This window comes from Mesoplodon densirostris, chromosome 14 (genome assembly GCF_025265405.1).
Source record: "Mesoplodon densirostris isolate mMesDen1 chromosome 14, mMesDen1 primary haplotype, whole genome shotgun sequence".
Lineage (NCBI taxonomy): Eukaryota > Metazoa > Chordata > Mammalia > Artiodactyla > Ziphiidae > Mesoplodon > Mesoplodon densirostris.
The window spans coordinates 36698452-36715739 of NC_082674.1; the positions used below are offsets into that span (position 1 = coordinate 36698452).

Sequence of the window (17288 nt, forward strand, 5' to 3'; positions counted from 1 at the left end):
TTTTTAAATTTACAAGATTTTATCTTCTATAAATAGAGACAGTTTTACTTCATACTTTTTAGTTTGTATGCCTTGGTTTCTTTTTCTTGCTTTATTGTGCTGGCCAGGACCTCTAGTGCAACACTTAATAGAAGTGTTGAAAGTGGATATCTTTGTCTTGTTTCTGACCTTAGGGGAAAGCATTTAGTCTCACCATTAACTATGATAGTAAGTATAGTGGGTTTTGTAGATGCCCTTTATCAAAAGAGGAAGTATTCTTCTATTTCTAGTTTGTTGCGAAATTTTGTCATGAATATGCATTGAATTGTGTCAAATCACTTTCCTGTATTTTTTGAGACAATTATATAGCTTTTCTTGTTTTGTTAATATGGTAAATTACATTTGATTTTCTAATGTTATTCCAACCTTTTATTCCTGAGATAAACCCCATTTTGTCATAAGATAGTATCATTTTTAGATATTACTGAATTTGATTTGCTAATATTTTGCTAAGGATTATGTCGTCTATGTTCACAGTACTCATAATGGTTTATATTTTTCTTGAAGTTTTATTGTAGTTTCTTTGTCTGGTTTTGGTATCGGGGTGTTGCTAGACTCATAAAATAAATTGGCAAGTGTCCTTTCCTCTTCTCTCTTTCTGAAAGAATTTGTATGAAATTGATAGTAATTCTTCCCTAAATGCTTGATAAAATTAACCAGTGAAGTCATCTGGCGTAGAGTATTCTTTGCGGAAAAGTTTTTATTTGCAGATTCAATTAAATAGACAGGGGACTTCAGATTTTTTATTTCTTCTTGTGTCAGTTTTGACAATTGTGTCTTTCAAGGAATTTTTCCTTTTCATGGGTTTTTTTCCAAATTTCCTTATTTATAATATTCCCTTATTACACTTTTGATGTCTATAAGAACTGAAGCTATGTCTCCTTTTTCATTCCCAACATTTGTATTTCATTTCTTTCTTTTGTTTCTTCTTGAGCAGTCAGTCCATCTAGAGGTTTATCAATTTTATTGATCTTTCCAAAGAACTGGCTTTTGATTTCATTGATTTCCTCTATTGTTTATCTCTTTTCTATTTCATTGCTTTCTACTTTTATCTTTTTTATTTCCTTATTTCTAATTACTTCAGTTTTAATGTGCTCTTCTTTTTCTAGCTTCCAAAAGTGAAAGCTTAAGTCATTGATTTTAAACCTTTTTTTTTCTAATGTAAGCATTCAAAGCTGCAAATTTTCCTCCTAAGTACTATACATGCAACAAATTTTGATATGTTATATTTTAATTATTCAGTTCAAAATATTTTTAATTTTTCTTGTGATTTATTCTTTGACCTATGGATTATTTAGCTGTGTGATGTTTAATTTTCAAGACATCTTTATGTTACCCATTTCTAATTTAATTTTAATTTGGTCAGAGAATGGATTCTGGATAATTCATTCTTTTAAATTCATGGAGATCTTGTTTTATGGTCGTCCATATGGTTTCTTTTGGTGAATGTTCCATGTGAACTTGAAAGAGAAATGTATTTTGCCATTGTTTGATGTATTGTTCTGTAAATGTCAGTTAAATCAAGTAGGTTGATAGTATTATTCTTCTCTTTTACATCCTTACTAATTTTCTGCCTACTTGTTCTATCAATTACTGAAAGAGGAATTGTAAAATCTCCTATTATAATTACATATTTGTCTATTTTTCTTTTCATTTCTGTCATTCTTCCTTCGTGTATTTTAAAGCTCTTATATTTGTTGCATACATATTAATGATTGTTATGTCTTTTTGATGAATTAATCCCTTTATACTTATGAAATGTCCCTCTTTTTCTTGGTAATATTCCTTGTGTGAAGTCTACTTTGTATGATGTTAATATAGCTACTCTAATTTTCTCATGATTAGTGTTTGTATGGTATATCTTTTTCCAGCCTTTATGTTTAACCTATCTACCAATTCATATTTTGTGTACATTTCTTATGGACAGCCATATAGTTGGATCTTGGATTTTGAACCCACTGACAAATTTTGCTTTTAATTGGACTGAATTTAATTGTCGATACGGTTGTGCTTAAGTTTACAACTTGCTATTTGTTTTCTGCTTGTTGCACTTGGTCCTTTTTTTTCCTGTCTTCTTTTGTAGTAATTATCTTTTAGTATTCCATTTTCTCTACTATTGGCTTAGTGACTAAACTCTTTGTTTAAAGTTAGTGTTTGCTCTAAGGTTTAAACTATATAACTTTAACTGATATCTACCTTCAAATAGTCTTATACTACTTTGCATATAATGTTAGAACCTTCAAAAATGTACTTCCACTCTTTCTACTGTCCTATATGCTATTGGTATTGTACATTTTACTTGCATGTGTCATAAACCTCACATTATTATTATTTTTGCTTTAAACGGTTATCTTTTTTTAAATTAATTTTTATTGGATTGTGGTTGCTTTACAATGTTGTGTTAGTTTCTGCTGTATAAATCTTTCGCCTTTTACTAAAGATTTCCGTGGAAAAGAACAGAAACAGTTATCTTTCAAAGTAACTTAAAAACAAGAAAAATGTTTATACTTACTCGTATACTTAACCATTTCCAGTGCTCTTCATTCACTTATATAGATCTGAGTTTCTATGTAATATAATTTCCTTTCACTTGAAGACCTTCTTTAATCATTTCTTATTATGAGGGTTGGCTGGCAGTCACTTCTGTCATCTTTCATTTGTTAGGAAAAGGCCTTATTTTTTCCTTCATTATTGAAGTTTCTTTTCACTGGACATAGAATTATAGGTTAATGGGGTTTTTTTGTTTGTTTGTTTTGGTTTTTTTTTTTTTTGCAGTACGCAGACCTCTCACTGTTGTGGCCTCTCCCGTTGCGGAGCACAGGCTCCGGACACACAGGCTCAGCAGCAATGGCTCACAGTCCCAGCTGCTCCGCGGCACGTGGGATCTTCCTGGACCAGGGCACGTACCCACGTCCCCTGCATCGGCAGGCGGACTCCCAACCACTGCGCCACCAGGGAAGCCCTTCTTTTGTTTTTGATCACATTTTTTTCTTCTTTGCAAGTCTAGTAAGTTTTTGAGGATGCAAGATGTTGTGAACATTACATTGCTGAAGGTCTGAATTTTGTTTTCACTTAGTAGATTCAGTTCAGTTGCTTATGGATCAGCTTGATTCTTTCAAGGCTTGTTTTTGTTTTTAAGCTTTGTTGGGCATGTCTAGAGTAGCCTTTACTTTATGGCTGGTTAAGCCCTACTACTGTCTTATGTTTTGGCATTTTCACTGAATGCCTCCAGTATTCAGTGATATCTCTCCACTATGCCTAGATGGAACTGGAACATCTTGCGGCCTGACATTCTTTGCCCAGCCTCATGGAGTCACTCTGTGGAATCACAGCTTAATGCTCAGGCAAAGATTCAAGAGGGATCCTATACAAATTTCTGAATCTCTGCTTTTGCATTGCTCTCTCTGCTATTCTCTCCTGCAAATTCCAGGCACCTTAGCCTCCCCTGATTCCATCTCTACCTCCTCAACTCATCAAGTCATCCATGTTCTGCTTGGAGTGATCTTAAGACTCACTGCATTTTTCTCCCTTCTCCTGGAGATCACAGTCCTGTACTGCCTGTTGTCTAGTAGCTGAAAGCAGTGGTTTCATATATTTAGTCCAGTTGTTTACAGTTGGGGGTCAACTCTTGTACTGTTTTTGATCATCATTAGACGCAGAAACATTCTAATGCCTTTTAAAGATTAATAATTGTTTAGAAATTCACTTACACATCATCCCACAGTGTTTATTAAGCACCTGCAATGTGCTAATAAGTACCATGCCAGGATATGAGGATACAGAGAGATATTCAAGAAGACAAATATGTATTATAAATAATTAGAAAGATGTATGGGAGCCCGAAATAGGACGTAAGTAACTATATGGTAGGGGTAGAGGCATTGATGAAGAAATCTAGTTTTATAGGTGTTCCCCAGGTTGAGGCTGAAAGAAAGGACATTCCAAACAGCACAATAAGTGGAAAGGTACAGATATATGAAATAGCACAATGTGCTTACAAAGCTTGTTTTATTAACTGATCATTCATTTAGTAAATATATCTTCAGTGTCTAGTAGATGCTATGCAATGTGCTAAGGGTTGGGTATCCAAAGTGTGAGCTGTTCATGATTCCTGCCATCATAGAACTTCCAGTCCAGTACTTCAGTGTGAATGGAGCATAGCGTGCCCCGATTGGGGTAATATTTGTGAGTGAGGTAGCAGGAAAGGCAGGTTGAAGGCATATTGTGAGGTACCTTAAATGCTGCTCTAAGGGGTAGTCATTGTCCTAAAAGCCACTGTCCTCCAAACATTTTTTATTATATCTGTAAAATTTTTTGCATATTTACCCCAGCATATGTATATTCATTTATTAATAAACTATATGTGCACTACTATATCAACATAATATATTCTATAAAAATATACAAAAAAAGAAATGTAACAGGATAATGTAAATAAACATAGATATTCCAGTGTTCTCTTCCTGTATTCCATGGTTCATCTTGCACATCCCAGGCTCGCACCCCTCACTTTGTAGCTTAGTAGGCAATGGGAAGCTTTCAAGATTCTCATTCAGGAAATGAAACTGATCAGAATTCTGCTTTATAAAGATTCCAAACATGACTTTTATTCTAGTAATGCTGAATAATGCTTTTTTTTAAAAAAAATTATGATCTAGTAAGCACTGTTGCATTTATTAATTTATTTATTTTTGGCTGTGTTGGGTCTTCATTTCTGTGCGAGGGCTTTCTCTAGTTGTGGCAAGTGGGGGCCACTCTTCATCGTGGTGCGCGGGCCTCTCACTATTGCGGCCTCTCTTGTTGTGGAGCACAGGCTCCAGACGCACAGGCTCAGTAGTTGTGGCTCACGGACCTAGTTGCTCCGTGGCATGTGGGATCTTCCCAGACCAGGGCACGAACCCGTGTCCCCTGCATTGGCAGGCGGACTCTCAACCACTGCGCCACCAGGGAAGCCCTGAATAATGCTTTTAAAAGCAGAGAAGAGGGCTTCCCTGGTGGCACAGTGGTTGAGAGTCCGCCTGCCGATGCAGGGGACACGGGTTCATGCCCCGGTCTGGGAAGATACCACGTGCCGCGGAGCAGCTGGGCCCGTGAGCCATGGCTGCTGAGCCATGGCCGCTGAGCCTGAGCGTCCGGAGCCTGTGCTCCACAATGGTAGAGGCCACAACAGTGAGAGGCCTGTGTACCGCAAAAAAAAAAAAAAAAAGCAGAGAAGAAGCTGAACTAATATGATTCCTTCCAATCCCAGGATTATATAGCTGGGGCTGCTCCTTAAGGATTCTAACCTACTGTGGTCATTTGTTGTATTATTAAGATGCAATACACTAGACTGGCCAAGTGACTTAAAGCAGTAGAATATCCAGTGTGGAGCTGGCGTTCCCTGCAGTGGAACTGACTTTGCTACATGCAAGTCATCACTTTACACTTTGGCAAATTACTTTCAGATGCACCTGTATTATGTCCAGAAGTGCAGAAATAAAGGCTCAGCATACTAGATAAGAAGCTGGACCTTGGAAACAAAACTGAGTAGTATTGGGGGTCCCAGAAATAGTAGTACAGGCTAGTAGGCAAGCCTAAGTCAGAGCAGCTGAAGACGGCAGGCAGAATGAGAAGCCAGGTGGTTGAAAGGATAGTAACCAGGAGGACAGAGTTACCAGAATTAGGACCAGGTGCCTCTAAGCCAGAAAGACAGAATTACCAGAGTTAGGACCCAGGAAGTCTGCAAGAGCTTGGAGAATGGATGCAAACAACCAGCCCCAGGGAAATGCTGAATATCTGAGAGGTAGCCTGCTTCGGCTCCGCAGAGTCTCTGTGCGACCACGGAGGCAGCTGCCCAGGTGGAGCAGAGAACCTGACTGGAGTGGGACACGAAAAGGCTGAAAGAAGGATGCTTTGGAAGTAGTCAGTGTTTTCCAGATTTATTTTCTGGCTGGAACATTTCTATTCCCTATTTCTAAACTCTCAACACTTCTCTTTATGGTTTTAAAAAATACTATCTCATAGAATAAAAGAAGTTCTTCCTAAAATTATATGAGAATGTACTGACTATATCCTTCTATATACACTTCCTATGTAGTTTAAGAGAAAAGATATATAAACTTCTACGAATTGGAGATCCACGTCCAGAAAACTTATTAATGTCAAGTAGGAGAGAGTTCAGTTGCCTTTTCCAGCTCTTCTCCAGCTTTGATTTTGTCTCCTGCCTAAATAATTGTTGAGGCCAATGTGCCTACCTCTTGTTCCGTTTTACTTACCCTATTTCAAACAACTGAAGCACATTACACCCCTCTAGAAACGGAAGCCGAGGACATTCTCTGTTTTGAGTTCACCTAGCAGTAGATAGAGTAGTACTGCAAGTTCACAGGCAATTTTGGCAGGTGAGAGGGAAAAATTCAAGTTACCAAAGTATTTGACATACTGCGGCTGAAGCTGGCCTACGGCTGGTGGGTGTTCGATAAAAACAAAATGAGCCATGGCCGGGGGCACCTGTAGGATGGTTAATGGCAGTCATTTAGCTGTCATTCATTTTTCAGTTCAAATTATTTTAAAATACTTTGTTAGTTCGGAATGTGTTTGCTTAAGTCATTTCAGTAGTAATACTTTTCTCCAGGAGTCAATTAGGTATTCATTTTACAGCTCTTGCCTAATAGCTGAGAAAACTGCAATTGCACAAGCAAAGCACAGATAAACACCAGATTATCATATTAAAGTCCTTATTAGTCTGTCAGGAGAATTTTTTTTTTCACTGAATGCTTTTTGGTTTTTTATTATCCTTTTTTTTTTTAAATTAGGATTTTCCCAATGTTAGTTTTAAAGAAACATTATTCAGGTCTCCATTTTCATTAGGAAACTAGTCTTTTCTCTACCTTCTCCACACATATTAACTTCAGCCTAAAATAGCAAGTTTCCCTTTAAAAATTTTAAAATATATATAAGCTGTTTAATTCTTTTTCTGAGCTATCCAATGACCTCTTTACTTAAAGGTGTTTTAGCAAAAGTAGACCTCTTCCTACATCAGATTTGACTTAACAGACACCTGTTAGCAATCCTAAACCCAGAACGACAGGGGATATTTAAAATAATACTAAGTCTCCCATTTATTTACAGAGTTTCTATTGTTTTTGAGAAGCCACCATATTAAAGTGTTCTCAAATTTATATATGTGTTTATGTGTTTGTGTGTGAAACTGTATCTACTTTCTTTTCAATTATGGTTTCACCTCCTGGAAGGCAGAAACTGTGTCTTTTGACAGATATTTCTCTTCTGTTTCAGATTCAAGGCAGTGTTAGGAAAGTCAGGCTATCAGTCAATATTGTTCACTTTCTGTTGGAGATAAGGTGTTTTGTCCCAAGATTTGAGGAGAATCCACAGAACTCCCCCATGAAATCTAAAAGACTGTCTTTCTCCTATTGCAATCATTATTCCAGGTTAAAAACAGGAGGAAAGAAACTAAAGTTACTTCATTGTGTCATGAGAAGCCAAAAATTCTGCCATCTGCTTCAAATGAAAGCTTTCCTAATGAGAATCCAAGGCAAAACACTGTGCGTTTCTTCTAGTTCCTCACAGATAGAACGTCTATTAGCTTTTACATGGAGCCAAGACCTCTTAAGGGAAAGGAAATTCTCCTCTAAAATAAAATTGTAGGGTGCAATATAATTTGTGATTTTTTTCTCTTATAAAAAAATGGCATGAGATCTTAGGCAGCCTGACTGTCTGTGTGTCAGCTGTGTAGGTCCTCCCAGGAGAAATGTTTTTTTGGTCCATAAGAAAAGTAGACAAATAGGAGATACCCTCCCAATATCATGTGATTAATTGCCTCTGCCATTCCCTGACCTTTGCCCACTCCAGCACATATGGTCAGTGGCAGAAGCCTTGGACAGCCAGTTTTGCTTTCTTAGCTGGCAGAGGGTAGAAAGAACACATTTGTAGTCACTAGCAAGACCAAGCCCCCAAATGGTGGAGATTTGGGTTGTCTGAACTGCCAAATTAGCTCCCCAAATGGTTTGTTTCATGGCAGGTTTGATCTTTTCATTATATCCTGAATTACATTTATTTCCTTTGGGTTTTTGACATGGAGGCAGCAAGACACAAGAAAACCAACCAAGACTTATCCTTTGATATTCAAGAAATATTCCAATCAAGACTAGATAGACTGGGTAATATTCCCAAAGCCAACTTGGAATATTAACAAAGCTAATTCAGGTCAGGCTGACTGAAATGACTAGTTGGTGGGGAAGCTATTAATTTATTTTGTTCATCTGAACTTCCAGTGTGTTTTGATTAAGGTAGTGGATAGATTATGGTTTGCCTGTTACACAAACAGCACTATCATCCTTCAGATTTCCCAGGGATTTTTATTCAGTTCTTATGGACAGTTTAGTGTAGTGGGTTAAGAGAACAGATGCTGGCACTTTATTTTTTTGGCCGCGCAACATGCAGGATCTTAGTTCCCTGACCAGGGATCGAATCCATGACCCCTGCATTGGAAGCATGGAGTCTTAACCACTGGACTGCCAGGGAAGTCCCTAGACTGCATGGCTTTAAATCACAACCCTGCCACTTTCTAGCTGGGTACCTGGGCAAATTGCTTAATCTCCGTGCTTCAGTTTCGTCATCCATAAAATGGGAATAATAATGGTACTTACTTCATAATATTGTAATGGATTATAATAAATGACTTGATAAATGTAAAAGCACTTAGAATAGTGCCTGGTACATAGAAAGCACTATACAAGTGTAGCAGTAGCAGTGCTATGGTTATGTATGGTAGGGTAACTTTCAACACCAGCTCCTGTTTTCTGTGGTTGAATGTTTGTATACTAATGATAGCCTAAAGCCCCTTATTTAACTCCACCCTGTTGGTTAATACTATGTGGGGAAGGCAGATCACGCAAATGTAAGCTTAGTTTTTCCATCTGTAGTCACTCAACCTTCAATAATCCAAATGGAGATTACCTATGTTGAGGACTATCCATGGAGGTATTTCAATTTAGGGCTATTTTACTCTCTTCAACCTATTTCTAAGGGCACCTCATTTAATAGAGGTTGATTGGGTCCTCTGGGGATAGGAGTTAATTTTATGAATTATCTAAGGATGCCAGAATAACTTAAAAACTTATAATGTATTTGTAAATATTTAGGATTGATTCATGTTTTGGGTTGTCTGAAGAGCTATCCCCCAGCCCAACTCGGTTGACCCAGGGATTGGATGTGATTTTATTGCAGTCTTGACTTTTCACCCGGTGGGAGGCGGCAACCAAGTACCCACTGAGCATCCATTTCCTGCTTGTTTGAAAACTGAGCTTTCCTTGTGGAACACACATCCATCCACTTAATACCTGGGTTTTGAATAGTCACGTTAAGCAACAGACAATTTAAAAGTCATTTTACTATTGATGTGTCATCAAACAGACAATATGACTATATGACTATCAATAATATGACTTTTGGTGAAATGGAATAGAAATAATACTTTAAATAGAACCATCATAACTGAAATGATCAGTGGTTCTTAGTATTTTTAAAGCATCATTTGTAACAATGTAATACAAAGAAATATCTTCTATGATTTCATTCCCATTCGATGTAGAATTTTGCTTTGGAAAGTACTGTTTTGAATATCTGAGAGCCTGAACTCCTCTGCCTATTTAGCCTACAGGTGCAAAACCTAAGCTTCACATCCTGGCTTTGCCATTTACTAGCTCAGTGACTTGGGCAAATTACCTAACTCCTGTAGACCTCAGTTTTCTCATGCATGAAATGGAGATACCATCCTCATAGAAATGTTGTAAGAATTAAATGTAATAATATAAACAAAGCACAGGGACTTCCCTGGTGGTCCAGTGGTTAGGACTCTGTGCTCCCAATGCAGGGGGCCCTGGGTTTGATCCCTGGTCAGGGACCTAGGGAACTAGATCCCACATGCTGCAGCGAAGATCCCTCATGCCACAACTAAGACCCGGTGCAGCCAAATACATAACATACATACATACATAAAGCACACAATACAGTGCCTGCATCTCAGTAAAAATTAGTTGCTTCTGCTGCTATTACTACTACTAATAGTGCCATTGTTCAACTCAGGTTTTTGTCCCTAATAGAATCACCAAGAAGTACTGTGTGGAGGGCATACTTTGCTCCTGTGATGATAACACTGAAAAGATTAGAGATATTTCCAATCTTCCTTTAATATCCCAACCTTAATCTGTCAGCCATGCATTTCCCCAAAACTTTTGAACATGTCCAGCTCACTTCACCTCGTGGACTAATTAGTTCCATATGCCTGTTGTGTGCGGTGTAAACCTGACATGGAGTGGCCAAGGCCACTTGTTCTGGCTTCATCGAGCGATGCCTCCCTCCTTTTTTTGGTGAACATGTCACTTCTGATCTTGAAACACACTGAGTGATTTTTGTGTGTTGCTTCCTTTATCTCACACATTATCTTCTAAACCTAAAGAATCTTCCAAGTAATGGTATGAAAATACAAATATCTTTTTAATTGTCAGCATTTCCCTCAGTAAGATCACATTCAAGAGTAAAGCAGTAGTTATTTCTCTATCTTCACTTCTAATTTTTCTAGATTCTACCATAGGTAATTCATGCTTGCCTACATTCTTTTTCTAATGTTACTCTTTTAAGTTCCTTTCAAAGAATTATAGGGGAATTTGGTCTCATGAGCCCATTCAGTCTGGTTCGTTACTCGGGCAAACATGACTTTCCATGTATTAGGGGCAGCAAGTTTTTCACAGCTGAGATGATAGCATAGCCCTAACCTTGCAAAAACAACCCACCTAAACCAGTAGATTGAAACATACATCTGGCCATCATTTGTTGTTCCTGTTATAGAGTTAAGTTCTATTGCTATGAATTTTTTTAATATTGTATTTTGTCTCATCCCAGACATGAACCAGAGCTTTAGAAGCGAAATACCATCCTTGTACCAGTATTAAGTGTAACCTTCCTGGCATCTACTGAGCTATCCTTACCCATCTTGCCAGCTGGCATCCCAGAATTTGGGTGAAAGACTTCTCTAGCATACTATTCTTAAAGGCTTGTGTTGTTTCCATACCTCTTTAATAGTTTGTGTCTTATCATAAAGATATAGTATATTGGTAATGATATACTGGTTTGTATTTTTTCTGCCTCCTATAGAAAAATAATTAATGGAAAATATTTATAAGGGGACATACTTTTATACCTTTGTGGGCTAAAAGTCATCTTGAGCACCAGTCCGAATAATGCAGGGGTGGTACAGGCAGGCCTCGGGAATAGATGAGAACAAACCTAAAGGGTAAGCAAAGAATGGGCAGAGAGAAAATAAGGGTGTAGAGGAAATAGAGGCTCATCTGGTAGAAAGGAATAAAGGGCTCTTTGAATTGTCTCAAGTGCTTGCTAGTGGCACTGGTGGCATAAGGCAGCTGTATTGAGTCTAAGCTGAGTGTCTTCCTGATCTCCTGTTTCCTGGGGCTGAAAAGGGTACAGGTCTTTCATCCACATTTATTATCATTTAAGGAATGAGTGTGATCTAGGTATTTGAAAAGAAGGCTGGTCGTCAGCAAGCGTTCCTTCTGCTTCCCTGCATTGTGTGTCTGTGATTATGTGTGTGACTTTGTAAGAAGTCTCTGACCTTCTCTTTACACAAATTCTCTTGTTTGTGAAATAAGGCATGCTCTGATCGGGGTGTTGGCAAGCCTGAAATATGTGTCTGAACTACTGTGCAGGAGGATTGCAGGGGGTGGGGGTGGGGTGCCCTTGGGTCCAGTCTTCCTAGAGCACAAAAGGAAGTGACATGCTGGGACCCAGCTGCACTGAGGCTGAGGGAAGGTTTGGTAAAGGATTTCATCCACTGCATGAAACGGTTATTGTTTCTTTGAATAAACAGAACATACAATTACCCATGGATGACTCTCAAGCAAAAGGCTCATGTTGAGTGTCTGCTGTGTTCATGGCATGGCTGTAAGCCTAATGGGTTATAAGATAAGAACACCTAATCCTTACTCTGAAAGGACTGACAGTAAAATGGGCAGGAGAGACAGACTGGCAGAAAACGCATACATAGAACACTATGGATATAAATAACTATTAGTATATATCAGTCTACAAATGTCATACTACCTTATTTTTGTTCAGCATCCATCATACTTTTCAAAGAACTTCCAATTAAATTATTTCCCATGAGTATATTGAAGGTGCTCTTCCATTTAATTTGCCAAATTTAGGCTATTTAATATTTTTCAGAAAACACTAGTGAAAATAAGATATTTCAATCAGTTAGATAGATTTTGGGGCACTGTGTAGGGCATGGAGAGGGTAAGAAGTAAGGGAGTTCAGGGCTTCCCTGGTGGCGCAGTGGTTGAGAGTCCGCTTGCCGATGCAGGGGACACGGGTTCGTGCCCCGGTCTGGGAAGATCCCACATGCCGCGGAGCGGCTGGGCCCGTGAGCCATGGCCGCTGAGCCTGCGTGTCTGGAGCCTGTGCTCCGCAACGGGAGAGGCCACAACAGTGAGAGGCCCGCGTACCACACACACACACACACACACACACACACACACACACACACACACACACACACAAAAGAAGTAAGGGAGTTCAAATTATCCAATTTACTGGAAAGTCAAAGACACAATATAAAACAGTTGAAAAATAATACAAGAGAAGATATATAATTATATACTAAAATAAGGGATGGATTATATTGAAGTTATTCAAAGGAGAGGAGTATTGTTACGGGCTAGAGAAGTGAGCGAGGGTACGATGGAGGAAAAACAGCTTAAGCCAGTTCTTATAACATGAGTAGGAGCTAGATGGGCAAAGATGAGCTGAGAGAGCTTTCAAGCTAAAGGAAATAATACCTAACTTGTAAAATTGTCCTAGAGACATTTAAAAAGACAAACTTTTAAAATATTCATTCTTATTTATTACCTGGTGGGAAGGAGTAAAATATAAGGAATTTAGGAATTTTGAAAATTGTAGAAATGTTCTGTGTTTTTCTCAGGAAAAAAAGTAAATATCCTTCATTTAAAAGTAACCTTTAACCTTTCTGGTATGATTCAGAAATGTTTCTGTATTTGAACATCACTGTGACTCTGCAGTTATATCTTTTCCCCATGAACCTGCAAAGATTTTAGTATCATACCTGAGATCAGTTAACATTTCTATATTATGTGGGTATGATGGATATGAATACAATATGATAAAGTGGACTAACTAGAGATAATGACACATTGTTGAGATGGTGGTACTGATGAAACATTGCCTCTGCTCATTGCGGGCGAGTTGCAGCAATTCTCTCAAATAGTGATCACTTCTCGTGGCAAGAGACAGTGTCTTCGTATTTCTTCACTTTAAGTCAAAGCATAAATGTAGGCAGAGATGTTTTTAACTAACATGACTATGATCGTCTATGTGCCATTATTTAATTGTTCATAGAGATCAAATTGTACTAGTGCAGAGGAATTTGAATCCAATCTCAAGCTGTCAGTGGAGAATGTCAGTCATTTCAGTAAATCGCCCCCTTAGTGTCATCGTGTATAATTCTTTAATTTTAGGCCTGAAAAACTCTGAAAGAAATATTGTGTAAAAGGTACCAAAAAGAACTGTCTTGTGTAATACACTTTATGTAGTGTTTGGAAACAAAAATGGACCCCACGACCCTAAGTCTATGAGTTGATCTTATCATGGTACGCAGAGTGGTAACCATTAACTAGGCTTGTGTGTTCTTTAAAAAATTATAACATGTTTTTGAATTATGCATTTAATTTAACCTATCTTAACACATGGAAGTTTTGATGTAGTTTCCTTTCTCAAACAGTTCCAGAGAGTCAAAGTGATTATCAAGGCAGAAAAGGCTTTTTGTATTTTCTTCAAATGTTGAAGCCATGTATGTGAACAACAAGGCTGATGAATTTGCTGTTTTATTTAGTTGACACTTTAATTCAAAATGTAAACTGAAGTTTCTTTTCATTTCTTTGCACTATTAATATTATTCTGTTTTTGGTTAGCTTGGGTAAAACTGTTCACTGGTGTCATTTTTGATAATTAGCCTTTTATATCTTGAGGTTTTTGGTAAGCAAATAAATATTTTAAATGTAATTGGTGCAATTACTGTATGTGCATTGAACAACTTTATATTGAGCTTCATGTCATGTCACATTTTTACGCTAGTAGGTTTTTTATGATTTTTTTAGTTGTATGTGGTATTCTTCTGAAATATATAATTACCAGCTCAGCCCTGAGTTGGAGAAGCAAGAGCTCTGTTGTTCTCTCAGACAGACTTGTATTGAAAGATACAGAAAAGCTTGCTTTCTTCTCACATTCTTTCCAAAATCCATAAAAGTTGTTCATGTCTGAATGTTAATGTTATTTTTACATCTTGTGCAATCCCAGCATCACCTTATTCTAGTAGGAGTGCAAGCAAACAGCCCAAGCTTAGTTCAGATTTGATTTGATAGAAACTAGAAGGTTGGGGGCAGGGGATGGAAGGTGGTGGTAATTAGGAGGCCGGGGATAAAAACTGAAGGAAACAAGAACAATGTAAACATTAGCAAAACATGAACTTTTACCTCTGGTCCTTCCTCCATGGAATCATACAGCATGGTGAGAAGCTTTAAGATGGCAGATCTGCCCAAAATGCCACCTGGCAGCATGTTCGGGCCACATGGGAATCACAGCAAAGAGGCATGGGGCAAGGGTTAGTGTAAAGGTGAACACAAGGATCAGATCCCCGGCTGCAGGGGATGTAATTGACACATGACTCCCAACTGGGGCCCTCTAGATTTACCCCAACAGTGGCACCTCTGCCATGCTTCTCATCAGACACCAATAAGTCAGTACAGTAGAGGGATGCTAAGGTAGGTTCATGCCTGCAAGATTCAGGACCCCTTAGTAAGTCACTTTTTTTCAGCTTTATTGAGGCATAGTTGAAAAATAAAATTATATTTCAAGTGTTAAAAAAAAAAATGGTGAGCACAAGAAGGGAGAAAGTAGCATAGCTCCAGGAAGTTTAGGAGAGGTTTTAGAATCGCTAGACAGAAAAGAAGTCTTAAAGAAAACCAAAAATGAGTGGGAAAAGGTCCTCATTCACAAAATCCATTAGCAAACAACAACAACAAAATTAAAAGGAGTTAATGTGGAGAATGAATAGAAAAGATGAAAAAGTTCTGGACTCCTTACTAATCCTCTCTTTGAAAGGGCAGGGAGACTGGCTGTGATGGACGGATTCTTACCAAAGGGCCAGAAAAAGAAGTTATCTTTGCTCAGTGTCAGACTATTCTGTTCCATAGCATTGTAAACACTATAGTGACACTTAGGACCATTATAACCCTACATGTGTTCCCACTGCATGTTTAAGAATTTTTCTGCTTTAAAAAGAGATTGAGAATCAGACTGAGAAGAAAACTGATTGTAGAACAGTTAGAGGGCATCAAGCTGGTGAACATCAATTGTGATATTATACTCTGCTTAAATTATGATGAAATCATTGGAGGCATCAGAGCAAAAAGCAAATTGTGGGAAAGATATTTACAGTTTAGCATTTTCAGTTTATGTGAGAATATGGATTCCATCTACCAAAGGGAGTAGTTCAGCTCAGATAAGATATGCATAGCAGTATCATGGATGTTTACTGTGTGTTTATAACTTCACCAAGTTAGATATTGCTAGAAGTTTTTTTTTCATAAACAATATTAAATTCTATGATGTTTCAGAGGTCACCTGAGTTGAATGGCTACTTCACCTGTCTCACAACCTTACAGAAAAATGAGATACTGAAGGAAAGAGAAACATTAACAAATTTCTTACAATTCCATCTAGTGATTTGGAAGCTGAATCAGTATTTACTACAGTAAAGCCCATTAGATAACTTAAAATCTTCACTACCTAGGTGTATGAAGTCCTGTCAGACCCCCTCCCTCAAATCTGTACACTCTGTGCTGAGATGAACGTTTGCCAGGCCTGCTCTTTAAGCTAGCCTAGAACACCTTCCCATGAGAAACTTTCTACCTTTTTTTCCCTAAAACCATGGGGTTTCAATAACCTAACATTTATTGTAATTTGGAGATACTTTATTCAAATTACTTTAAAGAAAACCAAAACCAAGCACCAAGTTTCCTTAGTGAGAAGCCAAAGACTTTAGAGATACTAGATTGTCAGGGAAAGTATAGTTGTGCTTTTTAAAGACCTTCATATTGGCCAACTCTGTGGGCTGGTTAATGGTTTAGATGAAAGAAGGGTTAGGACCAATGGGTCTGTGCGATTCTCTGGTTGGAAAGTGAGAATCACATGAAAAGACTATTAGGGAAAATATCTTTCCCGGTTTCTTTTCTTATAAATGGTATATTTTAAAAATATTCCTTGAGTTCTCTTACAGTACTTAATTGCAATGAAAAGTTCATCTACACATATCCTATTATCACTTCATGCCTCCTACTCTAAAAGTGAATGATATTTGCTGTTGGTTTTAGGTCATGAGGATTATCACAGCTTTTACTTTCTATCAAGAGCCTGAGCTTCGGGGTCAGGCAGACCTGATGTGAGTCTTAGAGCTGCATTTTACAAGCATATCTGACCTTGAACAGTCTCTCAGAGCCTTCCAGGCCTCATCCATCCAAAGGAAAAATAACACTTCCTCAAAATGTTGTTTAGAGTTTTAAACTAAATGATATATATGTAACTACCTAACACAGTGCCTGACTCAACAGACAGTAATTTTCTTTCTTCCTTTTCATTCATTCCACGGACATTATTGAGCACCTACTCAGTGGCGAACATTGTCCTAGATACAGGACATGGGAAACAGCACATAATTCAGCCCTCTAGGAACTCACAATATGGTGGGAAAAGTGGTGCAACCGAGCAGCATACAACAGACCAAGAGAACAGAAAGGAGGGTGCAATTTCCTTTCCCTGGGAAAAGTGGGGGAGACTACTCTGAGATGATACACAGGCTGGGTTTGTAAGGAGCAAATAAGTAGAAAAGGGAAGAAAGGCATCCCAGGCAAAGATATGGACTTAGGAAAGGTCAATGCAGTTGGAGTTAAAGGATATGGTTTGAGTAGAGGAGTAGCATAGAATGAGTCCAAAAGGAGGTGTTTGGACCTTGTATGCCATGGGTATTCAGACCTTGTATGCCATGGGTATTCAGTGAAGTGACATAGTCAGATCTAGACTTAGAAATCTACCCGCATCAGCCATATGGACAGATGACAAGAAAGCCTTGTAGGAAGGATGCTGGTGAGGAGGCACTCGCCCTA

The 17288-nt window shown here is 38.2% G+C and overlaps 1 protein-coding gene and 1 non-coding gene across 2 annotated transcripts in view; both read left to right on the forward strand.

The window, feature by feature from the left end:
- Positions 1-17288, forward strand: part of CAMKMT (calmodulin-lysine N-methyltransferase) — a 389154-nt gene that overhangs the window by 272200 nt on the left and 99666 nt on the right. The gene's annotated exons all lie outside the window — the stretch shown is intronic.
- On the forward strand, positions 2433-2545 carry LOC132502271 (U5 spliceosomal RNA). Its single transcript, XR_009534463.1, has one exon. It is a non-coding gene; the product is annotated as a U5 spliceosomal RNA (small nuclear RNA).